Source organism: Xiphias gladius, chromosome 3 (genome assembly GCF_016859285.1).
Source record: "Xiphias gladius isolate SHS-SW01 ecotype Sanya breed wild chromosome 3, ASM1685928v1, whole genome shotgun sequence".
In the NCBI taxonomy this organism is placed as follows: Eukaryota; Metazoa; Chordata; class Actinopteri; order Istiophoriformes; family Xiphiidae; genus Xiphias; species Xiphias gladius.
Genome location: NC_053402.1, coordinates 19,385,343 through 19,400,764, shown reverse-complemented (window position 1 = coordinate 19,400,764; position 15,422 = coordinate 19,385,343). Strand labels below are relative to the sequence as shown.

General features: G+C 43.2%; 1 protein-coding gene across 2 annotated transcripts in view; it reads right to left on the bottom strand.

The window, feature by feature from the left end:
- The window catches only part of stat5a (signal transducer and activator of transcription 5a), a 49,356-nt gene extending 35,542 nt beyond the window's left edge, over positions 1 to 13,814 (bottom strand). For both annotated transcript variants that reach the window (XM_040119338.1, XM_040119346.1), the window contains exon 1: positions 13,610 to 13,814. The gene's annotated coding sequence lies outside the window, so the exon portion shown is untranslated. The remainder of the gene's footprint in view (positions 1 to 13,609) is intronic.
- Between the last annotated feature and the right edge of the window lie 1,608 nt (positions 13,815 to 15,422).

Here is a 15,422-nt window from a genome sequence, read left to right as displayed (position 1 = left end):
TAATGTCCCGTCCCCTTCTCTTCTTAACCAAACACATGCAGTGGGAACTCTAATCTGCTAACCCAGACCTTTGGCAACATGATGGTTTCAAACCCTAGCTGCCGTGTCCCTTCCACATGCATACAGCATGACTGGGTGTTTCTGCATGCCTTCTGTCTCAAGGGCCTGTGAAAACAAAGGTTATAGAATCTATAAATTTGCTGATACATTGCCCAGTATCATCCTTTGATTAAATTTCCTCAAGCCACTCCCAGTGTAATTGCTGACCGTGGCTGCCACATGTAAACGTTATGCAAATCAGTTCAGTATTATCCGTGGGGAACACTTGTTAATTTTTTGCTCCATAATAGTTGAATATGCACACAGTCGACACAGGAAGACAAAACAGAAATCCTTATGCATTAACATTTATGCCAGGTCACAATTGTGTATCTCTAATTAGACTGAAATCATTTTCCTGAGCTAGTGAAGCAGAGCAAAGTATTAGTAGTGAAGCTATTGTTCAGAGTCAGGCCCTGCCACAGGGACCCCATGGCCCCCTGCCACCAGTTGTTTCTCCAGGCCTGGTAAGAGGGGCCCCTGAAGAGAAGACCAAGCCAAATTAGTCCCTGGCACGCACACTCTAAAACACACACAAACGCGCACACACACACACACACACACGCACACACACACACACACACACGCACGCACACAGAAAGACTCTTACATTTCAGTTCAGATCAGCTCACAGGAAAGTAAAGACTGAAAAAGTTTTGTTCCTTTGTCATAAAATATCCGGTATTCTCAAATTCATAGTGGCAAATTATACTGGCTTTGTGTAAATGACTTGCAGGAAAGACTTGGAGGCCAACTATTTAAAGGTTCCATGTCTAATAATTCACACTATAATGGGACACTAAGAAGTTTGCCTGATAATTTTAGTATTATCAAATCTGTATGTTATAGTATGTTGTGTCTACTATGCGGAGAATAATGTACAGATCCACCCTCTAAAGATCAGAGAACAAGACGTCAACACTACCTAGCTCATTTATACAACCACATACAGTGCAAAATAATCCTCTACAACGGGTTTTTTAATTTAGTACTGAGTCTAAAATCTTTTAAAAACTTGTCCCAAACACAGATTTCAAAAACTGAAAAGCTTTCAGACTAGTGTGATTTAAAGTAACCGTAAGTTTTGGATTGCATTGACGCTTATTAATTTAAAAATAGGTTAAAAAAATCTACATTGACAAAAAAAAAAAGAAACAACATTATCTTGGTGTTAAGTTTGAACCGATATGGAGGCTTGTCACATGGCAGGGACATTGCAGAATTGCTTTATGCATAAACATCACATCCTCTGTATCGGTTAACCTTTACCCACACTGGTTAGACCTGGCCCCACAGAAGTCTCCATTTCTGGTAAATAACTTCATTCAGCTTTATTTTATTTTGAAAACCATCCTCCTTGATCCTACCCATCACACCTCCCTGCACACCCCTGTCAGTTCGCCCCCTTCCTCTGACACCATCCTTGTTGTTTTCCCAAACAGCGTGTTAAACGACATCTGACAAGTGAACAAACATCATAGGGACCCTCCATGTCTCTATCTAGGACATGGGGGCTGGGGGGGCCCCAGACAGAACCTGTAGGAGGGGGACGTTGTGGGGTCTCCGGGGACAGTCGATGAGGAGTTGTGATGAGGCCCCAGACGAGATTCATGTTAAAATATTCCTTCGCAGGGCAAATGAGGATGCTCTTAAAAACCCCTGGGTTTGCGGAGCGCTGAGACTGGGTTTTTTTTTTTTTTCAAAAGCTACTGTCTGATCGTAAGACAGAGGAGGAGATGACACCCTGAGGTAAATCTCAGAGATGGGAAAAAGGCATTTTATCATTACTGGGAAGGCTTGAAAGTAAGCAGGCAGCCATGAACCTTCATAGGTGGGCCTGGGGAATTCCAGGATAAATGGTTACATATACAGTAGTATGCACGTACATTAAATGTACAGTGTTGATTTAAAGATACGACAATATATGATGACAAACTATGATTTATTGGGCAATATTTCTAAAAAAAAAAAAAAAAAAGGGGAAAAGCTAAGCCTGGAGTTAGAAATATCCTTTCCAAAACAAGATGCTCCTGTGTCCCACAGGATAAGCGACAGTATTGTGCCTGAAGGATTTTCACTAGTCACTTAGCATGAGCGTAGAGTTGGCCGGTAAAGACAAAGGCTAAAGAAAGAGCCGAGGGCATATTTTAGAGCAAGACTTTCCCTGCCCTGTGGTGGAGCTATTAAAAAACTCACACTGCTCAAACGTGCAGTGGCAAACAGAAGCTATGTACTCTGCCCCTGGTGTCTGTGAAGACGAAAGAGAGCCCTTTATTGATCTTCAGGCTGACAGAACACAATATTAGTGTATTTCCACAAACACGTGCTTATCGGGAGGTCAGCTGATTGGCTGCCCATTCCCTCTAATGCTGACAAGGTCGCTCCTTTCTAATCTCATTCACATACTTTGTCTGGGAGGCCATTTCTATTCTTCCCGCTCTATTGAATAACACTTCTGCCTTACTGTCTGCGAAAGTAAGAGTAAGAGGATTCTGCCGCATAACCCCGGCTGGCGTGGACTTAGCTGCCTCGCTGCGTGAGGAGTTGGGAGGAGACGACTATGCCCCGCGAGAGCTCACGCCCATAAGGAGAATGACTAGATTCAGGCAGTCAAATCAATGGTCATCATCAGCTGAAAAAAAAAACAAAAAAAACAATGTGCGGCTACATTTACCGGAGACAGTCACTTGGCATTTAGATGTGATTACATTAATTAGCCTAACTTTAACAAGGTTATTCTGAGAAATTCTTTTCAAAGTTACACCTAATTCATTTGTATTAGAATGTCCTAACTTTATTAAACCCTTATCTAATGGGCTCATGTTCCTGCCCATTTGCTCTTTCAGTCATGCAGATTGAATCTTTGTGTCCTCTATGCTAGCTCTGAGAGGCCCATCATGCTGTACGAATCAGGGAGAGGGTGTGTGTGCATGCATGTGCAGTCCGCGTGTTTTTGTTTTGTAGTTGACAAGCTGAGGGGGTGGGGGGTTAAGCAAATATGGGTTATGTATTGTTTCAACATCTTCAAACTGGTCTAATGACGTTAGTGACAGGCAGCACCTGAATTCAAGATCCTTGGAGTTATATTGTTATAACATGGAAAATTCGTCTGTCAAAAGGAATTTTTTTTTCTTTACAATCTAAATTTTGTTTTCTTCTCCACCGTTGTTGTAAAACTGAATGTATTACCCTGCGGCTTCTCCAAGCGCCCCTGTAAACACCAATGCAGGCAGCTTTTGAGAGCTACGCCCTTTGATCTTCCCAGCATGTCATGTGTCAGAGGTCAGAATGCTGCAATTTCTCACACGCGGTATCTAACCCGGTCACCAGAGCTGTGGACCCAACCCCCACCCGCCACCCACACCCCACCTCACACTGTTGCTCCCCTTACCACGTCTCCCCTCCTGTCGTGGCAAGCTCAGGGCTTTCGGTAAAGGTCAACTCCCCCTTTACCCCGCAGAGGTCTTTACCCCACAGCGAAAACAGCACCAGCAACACTTCATGACAGATGGGGCTGATTTCGTTAACAGTGTCCAGAGCTGAGTACTGAGAACCTGGGTACACTTAAAAGCGTAAAACGGTTGGTCTGTAAATGGCAACTATTTTTTTTTTTTTTTTTTTTTTTGTAACAGTAGTGAAATAATGATCTTAGACTTAAAGAAGCCTTTAAGTTAGAACATAAAGTGAACTTAAGTTTTGTTTTAACAGTGATTCATGTAACATTCAGCCTCATTGAACTATCTATATAACTATATAACGTCTTGCCACGAGTCACTTTGTCTCTCATTTCCTTCATAGGCGTTTCAGAAAATCCCCAGCTTTAAGGCTAAGAAAGCCTAAGAAACAAAGAGCCAGCTGCATGATAGATCATGACCAGAATGATTAAGGGTTGATTCAGAGCAAAAAATGATTCAGAAGAGGCAAACAAGGCCTGAAGAACTTGCCTAGGGTTCGGTCACCATTCTAAATTTCCCATTTTAGCTTACTCATTAGCTTCCATGTGTGTCACTTAAACAGATACTTCCTCTTTGATCAAAACAACACACTCCAGGCAGCAACTTATTACTACATGATTGAATTTTCATTTACCTCTTAGGTAATAGAGAGGCTTCTGGATGGCAACTTGATTGCTCCAATAAAATTTCTGGTGCCAATGTACTTCTAAGAAAAACTGTCTCCTTCCGCGGGGAAAACACCGCCTGCATTGATTTCTCTTCATCTTTATCCAAAATTGACAGTAAACTTGTGTCGGGTCTCTGCTCAGCCATTGGAAGCACAGCACTGGGCCAGCCAATGACGGGACAGAGCTCTCCTGACCGATGGAAGAGCAGAAAGCCGGCGCACTCACGTTTGCAAACCAACGCAGGCATTGCTCGCAGTTTAAAACCCAGTTGTTCTACAACAGTAGCATGGGCTCTGAAGGGAGCCATGCTGCATCAACATACCTGAGATGTATGTTGAATTATTGAAAGGCAATGACATGCTGAACTGAACTGTGGCGGCCTTTCATACGTTGATTGTTGAAGGCCACAAAGGATTTCCCTCCACATCTCTAGGGTTCAAAATATCTGTGTCATAATCATGACCCGAGGCGGACTGGCACCAGACAAGGGGCATCCACCACCCAATGTCGCAACCACGTCTGAGCTTGGTTTGGGCAGGTGGTTTGCCAACATGTAGTCAGTCCTATCAGTCCTATCAGAATGTACCAACATGCTGAAAAGGCAAACTGGCCAAATTTTTTTAAAAAGTGATATGAGGAAGAGGAAGTGCTGGTTCTTACAGTGCTAGTTCTATGAGCACATGCAAAGCCTAGTCACCCTCCTGCTTTGTAGATGCTGAGATACGGTAGCTCTTGGCTGCTCTCAAAGACCAGGTATATCTAGTTTTCATACACCGACACACCAACATCATTGCAATTATATTAACTGAAACTGAAATTAATCATGTCATGGCAAGTGTTTAGATTTGTATCTCGATAGCACCATATGACTGATTTATCTCGTTGCTAACTCGCTGTAGTTGGTACAAACAATGCTGGTTGGCTGGCAGAGAGAAGGCCAGCAGTGACGCCACACCAGCGTCTGGGGCCCATTGTATTTTGCCATACGAAATCCATCCTTTTCTTGATCTAAAATATCCCGCTGGGATTACGATCTACAGCCTGACTATGTTTGTTCAGTTTGTTGAGCACTCAATAATGTTAGACCGACAGAATATATTCAATGGGGATGATCCCTTCAAGACAAATTTACATATGCTGTGTATGTATAAGTACTTAGTATGGTTTTTAACACTGTCATTGCATTTGTGTCCTTTTCATAGACACTGTCCAGATTAAATAGTAAAATTTGTAGATGCAAAGCATGGCACGTATGCTTTTCCCTGCACAATGAACAAAACACACTGTCCTCATAGATTGAGAGCTGAATAACCATGGATCCAAATGTCATACTGTTGGATACTGAGCTCTTATCTCTGCCACATTAAACAAGGAAACCAAAGGCATCTACCTTATGATGCTGTATGCATGGTAGCGTCTGAGTGATTATGGTAGTGGCACAGGGATAATCTGGATAAACTGAGCATGAAAACAGTGCCACAGCCACGTCTGTCAACCTCATTCCCCTGTTTTCCCCGCATGAGATGACTCGCTAATTAACTGTGTATTCATGCGAAATCTATGCATTGCCATTGTGGTTCAAGGTCAGGTAACACTTAATGAAAACGCTCCTTAAATTATTTCTATTTCAGTCTAAAGCTTCAGTACAGTGGGAGACCTTGGAGTAAGCACTAAGTAGTAAATCTGTTCAATGAGACAAAGTTCAAGGAGATCAGGTTAAAAAAGTGCCCAGTAAGTGCGATATAGGCATGTTAGGCTTTTAGAGGTGCTAGGAGAGGAGAGATTCTTGAAGATGGCCAGGGACTCCGCTGCCGTATTACGTTTCATGAAAAGTCTTTTGGTCTTTTTCTGACATCCATCCTGAAAGCACGTTTGGTCCAAACAATCAGGGGAAAACAAAAGTGGGGAGTAAACCTTTGCAGAACTATCACAGCAGTTAAATCCAGGTGATTTGTATGTAGTTGGTTAGTGCCTGTTATTTTGAGCAAAATCATTCTTTCATTCTGGGCTACTGTACTTTATCACGCTGAATAAAATAATGTAATCCACAAGAGGAAGAACAATAAAACAGAATAGAAAGAAAGATATTCAATCATGTAGCCAAGAGCTAGGAATTAGAATTTCTATTTAAAGACAAATAGATATTCTGGGGAATAAAAGGTACCTTGCATTGAAAAAGAAGCTTTATTAATTTTCCTCTCATTGTTCAATATGCATATTCAGTGAAGTTAGAGGCCATTTCTGAGATTCATTCATCTAAAGGGTTAAAATCCATTCCATTTGTATTTGTAGCAAGATTTCATAGACATTTAGTTCTCATCTCAACAAATAAGCTTCCTATTAAAGTTAGATGTTCTACAGCGCAAAGCAGCCAGGGTTTTCTGTAACTAACACTAAAAAGGGATTATAGAAACCACAAACCCTCCAGTGCTATTTCTATTATTTCTATTTCAATCTATTTATAATTCACACTTCTATACACATGCTGCCTCATGCCTTGCTGTGTGCAAAACAAAGAGCAGGGGTATCTGATCATGTGAGAATGGAAAATGTATTCAATGAGGTTTGATGGTAATCCCACACACCATGAGCCATGGTGATGCCACACAATGTATTTACACAAAACACACACACACACACACACACACACACACACACACACACACACACACACACACATCTTACCTTGCCTTATATTTAACAGCGCCTGTGATTGACTCACATGACCAGATGCTCAAAGGGGTAGCAGGGGACAGTGAAAAGGATTGAGACAGGGATCTAGTAGTCAAGCATGTCAAGCAGATTGGGATCCCTGATGTTTCTTTAAAATGTGTAGGTGAAGATCAAACTCATAAGTGTAAAACATTTCACAAGGCTGAAAAAGAAGCTAACACTGATGTGTGAGACATCTTTATGAATAGTAATAGTTCCGTCACTTGACATCACTATAGATCTCTTTTAGATCTATATCTTAACAGTAATATGCTTCATTAAATAGAGAAAAAGTAGACGCTAAACACACACACACACACACACACACACACACACACACACACACACACACACACACATTTGCACTAATACACATATACTGCATGCACAAATGCATAAAAACAGAGGAAAAGGGGAAGTAAATTTTTCTCATTAAATTAATATCTGGCATCAGCAAGACCGCATACAGAACCATATAGAATACACTGAATGTGGATTCTTTAAATACATTTTTTTAATGTTAGAACGTATTTCATTTTATATAAAGCAAATAAAAACTGTTCTGCTGTTTTATTGTGGGAGTGGTAGGCTGGCTGAAGATGTCGTGCAGAGCTCATCCGAGAGCCTTGTTAGGCAGACAGTGCCGTGGGCACGGATGAGCTCACAGGATCAATACTGGATACCAGCTCCACAAATCCAAACACTGACTTTGCATTATATTCCACCAGTGCCTCTACAAGCAAGGAGGAGAAGGCTAGAGAGCATTTACGTCCCTGTGGTGTTGGCTTAGAAAAGATAAGAAGATTTACATGTACAAAACAAAAAGTAGAAAATGCAGCAAAAGTCACACACTTCTATAATATGATAAGACAGACAGATACAAGGCACTTGTTTGCCACCAACAGTGTTTGTGTTTGATCATTCAGCCCTACTTCAACTCTAATCCAGCACATTTTAATCAAACATACAACCAAACATAAATGAGACATAAGCATCAATAATTGAGATTTTTTTTTTTCCCCTGGTATGTCATCATAATCATTTTTTAATCAAATGCTCCTTATATTAATCTTACACAGATGTTAGCTTATTCCCCAGACACAAAGGAGCATCCATGACCTACATCTAGTCGACCAAAACACATTTATACATGTATCACAAACACAGACACACACACACACACACACACACACACACACACACACACACACACACAGATTCATTCTGACAAGGGTCATGAATAAGGACAGCACAAACAACTGAGCTAAATTGTTTATGTTGTCTCTCCCATGTGCATACATGAGCTACTTCTGTGTTGTAAGTGTAGGTACATTTGGTGACATTACTTCATCTACTGACAGCATGTTCTCTGTTTTTAGAGTCTCTATCTTTACCCACTATCCCTCTCTACAAACAGAGGCATTTATTTGTCTGTGAGCTCTCCATTGGTTTTCCAGTCTGTCTCATTTGCTGTAAGCCTGTAATAGGCTTGAACGTAGCAGCGGCAGCAGCAGCCGCTACCTCTCATCCTTCTTAATTAAACACAAGTGTCTCTATGCAAACCCTACAGCGGACCTGCTTTCAGCTGCACTGCTGCTGTGCAAAAATAACAGCAGAATTAGTGTTTCTAAAAAGCCCGGTACGGAACTTACATCTACATTTAACTTATTAAAACTTGTCTCTCTCTCTTGAAGAAAGAAGAACCTATTAAACAGAAACTATTAATCATGATTAGCTTATGTCTCTTTGACCCTAAATAACCCAGGCCATTTTCTTTTTAAATTGCAATGGTGAAGCTTGCATCATCTCCATCTTCTTCCTCTTGAGCCTCACTACCAAACAGTCTTCCAAATGCTGCAGAGAAACTCAGGCTAAATGAAATTGCACTGGAGGGCATAAGACCCTGACCGATACATCAGCAAGGCCGATGTATCAAGCTTCAGCAAGGCCAACATTATTAACGCTAATGTATCAGTCTTGGTCTATATGCCAGCCAGTAAGTTACAAGAAACTGCAGTACTGAAATGCCAAAGATGTATTTGAAGTACTTTAGAAAGAGTGACATAATTGTCACTAGGCTTACAAGTTTAATTTTCAACTGTATAATGTCCTGCATAGCTTACTATATTTATCGTGAACTTGGAACATTGTTTGCCAGTTGTCCATAATGTATTGAAGCCAAAATATCACGGCTCATACCATAAATCTGAGAACCGTGTACCTGCCTCAGTGTACGAGTGGTATTCAATACTTTTTTGGCCATTTTTAGGGGGCAGTCCTGCTGATAAACCTCTAAATATTTCATAGTATGGGATTGCAAAGAGAGCGCCTTTTTTTTTGTTTTTCTTTAGCCCAACCTTCAGGGCCGCCGATGAATACACCCATTTCAGACATGCCACACCTGTGCACTGGGCATCATCTGTGAGTTTCCCTCCTCTGATCACATGGCTGCCTTTGTGATGTGTCACCTGCCTCCGCACCTGCTCCTCATTAGCTATTCAATCTTCCACTTTATTTGCCAGGCTGTTTATGTATATTATATGTGTGTATGTATGTGTATATGTATATATATAGTCACTGCAAACTTTTATTGTACATCACTTGCCAGAACCAATGTAAGGTTTTTCTTTCCATTAAGTATACTGCTCGGAAAGAAAATCTAATTATAATCAATGATTAAGCAAACTATGTGATCATACAGTTTTACTTAGTACTCCTAGCTTGCCCTTATGCACACAGATGACTTTTTTTTTTTTTTTAAAAATCACACAACATCATACGGCAAATTGATGATTGCACTACTTATCACCAACACTACGCCCCGCACGCTGCTCTTGGCGAACAGAATATGTTTCACACATTTTCAGATTCAAGACTTCACATGATTTGAAATTTCCTTTAGGGCCTAGATGAAGCCATTCGTTCACATAATCCATGCATGAGAGATCAAGCATGACTCAGGGCCCAAGGCATTAATAAAACACAAAATATATTGTGCAGTGTAACTCTCCAACATGACTATGAAAAATGTCAGAGATCAATAAGTCACCAAATGATAAATCCCAAATCCTTTCATTAAACTCTCATTTAATGAAAGAGTCAGCCCGGGGAGATTTTGCATTTTAACTGCACATTATCATTTTTCCTGAGTTTCAAGGCAAAACCAAAGTTGTGTGCCGTCGGTCACTGGGCCACTCCTGGAGTAATTCTGAGGTTAAGATCCTCACTGAAAGAGCACGCTGATGCCACTTTTGCATTAAGGAGGTGAACTGCTCCTCTTTTCTCACTCCGATCCCCCCCAAGTACGCTGCGGATTCCAAAGAAAAGGCAACTTGCCAGTTGCTCACAAGCTGGCTTCCACTAACCTTCGAGCTACCGACCCTCAGATGGGTGTGTCCCCCCTACTGGAGTGTAACAACCCAGATCGAGCCACGGGATGACACATTATGTTGATAACTTGCACAATAATTTGCTGTAACCTAAATAACAAAGTGAGCTCCTGAAATCCGTTTCTGAATAGACAACATCGTGGTTTGCAGTTTATTCATATCACTGAATCATAGTCCGCAACTGTAATGATGCATGCTTCTGATCAATGCAAAGCAGCCTCCTAGACGTGAAAGGAAGTATGGTATGTTATAGACATATGGGCCAGGCTTGGCGCTATGGTCCCGCAGCAGCAAATTGCAACAGCTTTCTGCTCCTGTGTGTTTAGGCTTGCAGGGCAGTATTGTGTAAATACGAGAAAATGATTAATCCAGACCACGTATATGCATTCTACGTGTATTCTGGGCCGACCTCCGTCCGATGTCTCCTTACACAATTTGAATATCACGGCGACAAAAACGGAAGCACCTTCTAAAAATTCATGGGATTTGAAGTGTGCACTTTCCCCTCTTTTTCTGTGACTTCAGCGCAAAATCGCCTTCGAGTGTTCTGGCTATTCTGGTTGTGTCCCTGAGATAATAACCCGAGGCCTTATCATGCTTCTCAATGTCCGTAAGGGTTGACTGTCATCCCCCTCCCACTTGCTCACTGCACTGAAGAGGAGAAATTCGATGGTAGTCAGACAAAGAGAAAGATAAAAGCAGGAATTAAGGATAATGGGGAAGACACTGCCACAGAGAGGGCAAATCTCGTGAAACTGCTGATAAAACCCTGCAGAAGTAACGAGCTGATGCCAATCAAATTTGAGTCTTATGTGGAGCAGGCAGTGATCATGGGACAGGAGTACACGCCGTGGATGCCAACAATCAGCAACACTAGTCGACAGATGGATCAGAGTGCTCACGGCCTAGACCAGGCTAAAAGCTCACGGTCACGTGACCAGTGGATTAGCGTTAGCCCAACTGAAAGGGGGAGGAGGTTAGGGTGCATGTCACCACATGCTTCCTGATCACCTCCCTTTGAATTTGTTTCCCTTTTTCTGTCACTCTGAATCTCCCCTCAGCCCGTTTGCCTTCCACAGTTTTATGAATGTTACACTGCTCATGTGACTTTGATCATTTGCGCCAAAAGGTTTCATCGGAGATCACAGGCAAAAGGAAATTCTTGGTCTCCCTCCATTTAACCCTTTCGTCCATCCATCCTCTCCTCCTGCGTTGAGAATGACGGGAAGCCCTGTGTCGAGCAAAGTCATCGGTGCAAAAATGAATTTGAGCCTTTTGACTCACAGCTCGGTCTGATCAAAACCACTACTCTAATCACCTCACTTCCAGCTACTCATGATGTCAATGCTCAGAATATGTCTCCTGCGTCGCCCCCCCCCCCCCCCCCTGCCAGTACTCGCATTTTTCTCATCAGCCTTTCCAGGCTCACTGAACCCTACACTTGTCTGGCAGTGGAGAGTGAAAAAAAAAAAAGTGAGAAGCACAGAAGAGCTTAAGGATATGAAACGCTGTGAGCACATGGCACAGTGGGCTTGTAGGACAAAACATTGGTTTCCCCTGTCTCCCCTGCTGCTATCCCCCCTGCATCTGGGTCTTTCTGTCAGGGACACAGTGTGCCAGCCAATTCATGCCTGGCCGGCATGCCATGCTCCCGTGCCAACCCAGCACACCCTCCGTTTCACAGAAACCTGGGAAAACCCTCCCTCCCCGTGCACCATGTACAGCGGTGACGGTGGGAGCACGCAGCGTAACGTGGTGCTTGCCAACGGGGTTAAATGCTGAAAGGCACTCACCAATATTTCCCCTCTGAAATGTTTTCGAGAGAGCAGATATGCAGAAGTCCCTGACAAAACAGAAGATAAAAAGAGAGCGGGCAGGGAAGAGGCCAGGGGTCATACACTGAGAATCTCAATTCAGTCTGCAAAATGTCAGGACAGAATCAGGACAGAAAATCCGTCCGCCTCTTCCCAGAGCCCAAGGTGATGTCTTGGAGCTACTCTCCCCAAAAGCCAAAGTTATTTGATCTTCCAAACGTATGAAGCAGAGAAATCACGAAGTCAAGTGCCAACTTTACTGTAGGAGTCTAGAAGAAATCTTTCTGCGAGTCCAAAGGAAAACACCCAGGGACTTATCAGAGCAACGGAGCATTCAGCAAAGTAGCAAAGGGACAAAGGACGCGTATCGGGAAGGTGCAGTCACTGTAGGTAAGCTCCATATTCCTGGAAATGGCACAGTGTCTTCAGAGAGTCGGTGACATTTCAGTTCTGTTTATAAGCAAACACAAACACCGGGGGGGGGGGTCTCGATTCTGGAGCCACGCGTGACGGCCCTCGTAAAAAGGAAGGAGCTCAAAACTGCATTTGAATTCGGCAGGACATAAACACCGAGCGTGGTGTCGAAGTGTGAAAAGGGGCCGGTGCCGGAGCAAAAAAAAAAAAAAAAAGCTCTCAGTCAGGCTTTCACCTGTCAAACTTTTGAAACATGCCCACTACACGTGCCTGAGCGCTGCACTTATTACAAGCAAAGCCCGTAAAAAAAAAATAAAAAATGAGGGTGTGTGTGTGTGTGCGTGCGTTGCCGCAGGTTATCTTTATGGTCCCGTTTCACCTCGGCTGAGACTTAATGCTTCGTGTAGCTTACACCGGAGTTACTGGCGGCCGGCGGGGAGGCTTGCCCCTTTTTTTTTTTTTTTTTTTTTTAGAAAGACACCGTCGCGACAGTGAGCCAGCCCCCCCCTTCTAGTCACCACCACGGCCGCGAGAATGCCACGAAGAAGCCCGTCTACACGGGGCAATGTGTCCCCCGTGACCACACGGGACCAGGAGGGGGCAACGCGCGCGGTGAGGAAAAAAAAACGCCGACGAGTAACGGCGGGTTGACGGCAAACTGTGGCGCCGCGGACACGCGAGGGTCGTTGGATAGATATCAGCGGGATTCCTTCGTCTGCGCAGGGAGACCTGCCTGTTGATTCGGCGGCGTGAATTAAAAAAAAAAAAAAAAACACAGAGAAGAAGAGCGGGAGGGGGGGGGAAGAAAAGAAAAACAACAACAACAACAACAACAACAACACAGAAACAAAATCCAGCAGAAATGACACCGCGTGCATCCAGGCTGGCTTCCGCGCGCAGCGCCTGCGGGAGCCCCTGCCGCCTCGCTCGCGGTTTGTTTACAAAGCGCTGTCAGAATATTTCTCTTTCGCAACGGGGACAGTGAGCGGGACGCGACGGGGACGCTCACCCCGTCGGACAACACACAGCCCGGGGAGGGGGGAAATCGTCGCACTCACCTCTGCGGAGCGACTGCAGCTGCTGTCCTTTTTTCATAAAATGCGGGGAGAGGCTGCAGCGACGCGGGGCAACCGACTACAGGGGGGTCTCTCCGTCAGTCCGTCAGTCGTCTAGTTTCCAGCCGTTGGCTTCACAGTTCACTGATCTCTCTCTCTCTCTCTCTCGCTCTCGCTCTCTCTCTCTCTCTCTCTCTGACAAACCGCCCACTTCCGGCGGTTCTTTGCTCTCTGTCAAGAGTAAGAGTTTCTGTCCTGGGGATGACTGATTTGGACTAATGCTAAACCCAGGCTTAAGGAGCCGAAAGCCTTCCATCAGGTAGCAACAGCAGACACAACGACAGTAGCATTTTTTTTGTTTGTTTGTTTTTTATTCTGTTTTTTTTTTTTGCATGCGCTAAAAATAATGTCTTCATTTGATTTATTTTCATGGCCTTTATGCTTTATGGTGTCTGCACAATGTTGTGAATTTGAAGGACTTTGCAACTTTGTTTTGACCAATACTATGTTACCATACATAAATATAACAGAAGCACTAAAAGTATACTAGGCTATAACTACTACAATAAATAAATAAATCAATAACAATAATAATAACAACAATAATAGTCATATTTATTATTATAATTAAAATTATGATTATTATTTAATGCCATAAAAAAATCATAACTAATAAAGAAATATAACAGAGATCGCAGTTAATCTGCTCCCTCGTTGCGGCAGGTGATTAAGATCGGATTCACTTTTCCCTGACTTGCTGTGATCAAAGCATAGTTATGAGCGGACGGGTTGATTAGATTAAGTCCAATCTGCTGTTCAGAAACAGTAAAGGAGACTGTCCATCCAACTCAGTGCAAATCTGTCGCTCACAATCTGGAGAACAGCGACGCCTCCTGGTGGAAAAAAAAAAAACAAAACCCAAAACGATTAGTGTGTTTTTTTAAACCACACAGCATCAGAAAGGTTTTGTTTTTTTTTCATTATCATGTGCTTTACTGAAATAACATAATCGTGGTGTAATTAATGATTTTAACCTTTATCAGTTGGATGAAAGTGTGTGTGTGTGTGTGTGTGTGTGTGTGTGTGTGGGGGGGGGGGGGTGGTGATGAGGCAGGGACCAAAGATAAGCCTGCCCAGATTAATTAGAGGGCAATGTGCGCCTGAGGCACGTCCAGCTCATAGGAGAGCCGCATATTGCTGCCTGAGAGAAAACAAAAATGCACAGGAATGGGCAACAGCCACCATGTGAACACGTGTTGATCGTCGAAGAAAGGTTCCCTTTTTGCTTTGTTTCGGTTGCATCTGTGCTACCAGTTTTATTCCGAAGAACCACACAGAGGAATCGAAATCCACATTCTTGGTCCCACATGCCAGTACCTACTTCTTACTTTGCACACAGCGGCTTTACACTAAAAGCGTATGACTCACAACATGAGAATGCCCAAAATAAGTACAGGTACTTTAAAATTGTACCCTTGTATATTTGCTCGTAGAAATGGACTGGCTCACGTCTCTCCTGTGGTTGTACAGTAAGTATTAGTCACAAAGAAACAAAGGGGTAAAAAGTCCAGAGTTTGTTTTGAATGTTGCTGCTGACTGTAATGTGGAAAAGCCCCCCTTCGTGACTACATTTTTCCCCACATCCATGTCGAAGTCATTATTTACAATAGCAGCGTCTCTCTTTATCTCAAACACACACACACACACACACACACACAGTTTCATCGATTCTCCAGATTGATTGGCTGCAGGCCAGAACTGAAGGGTGACAGCTGCTTCCTCAGACAGCTGAGTCAGCATCTGCTGACAGTAATAG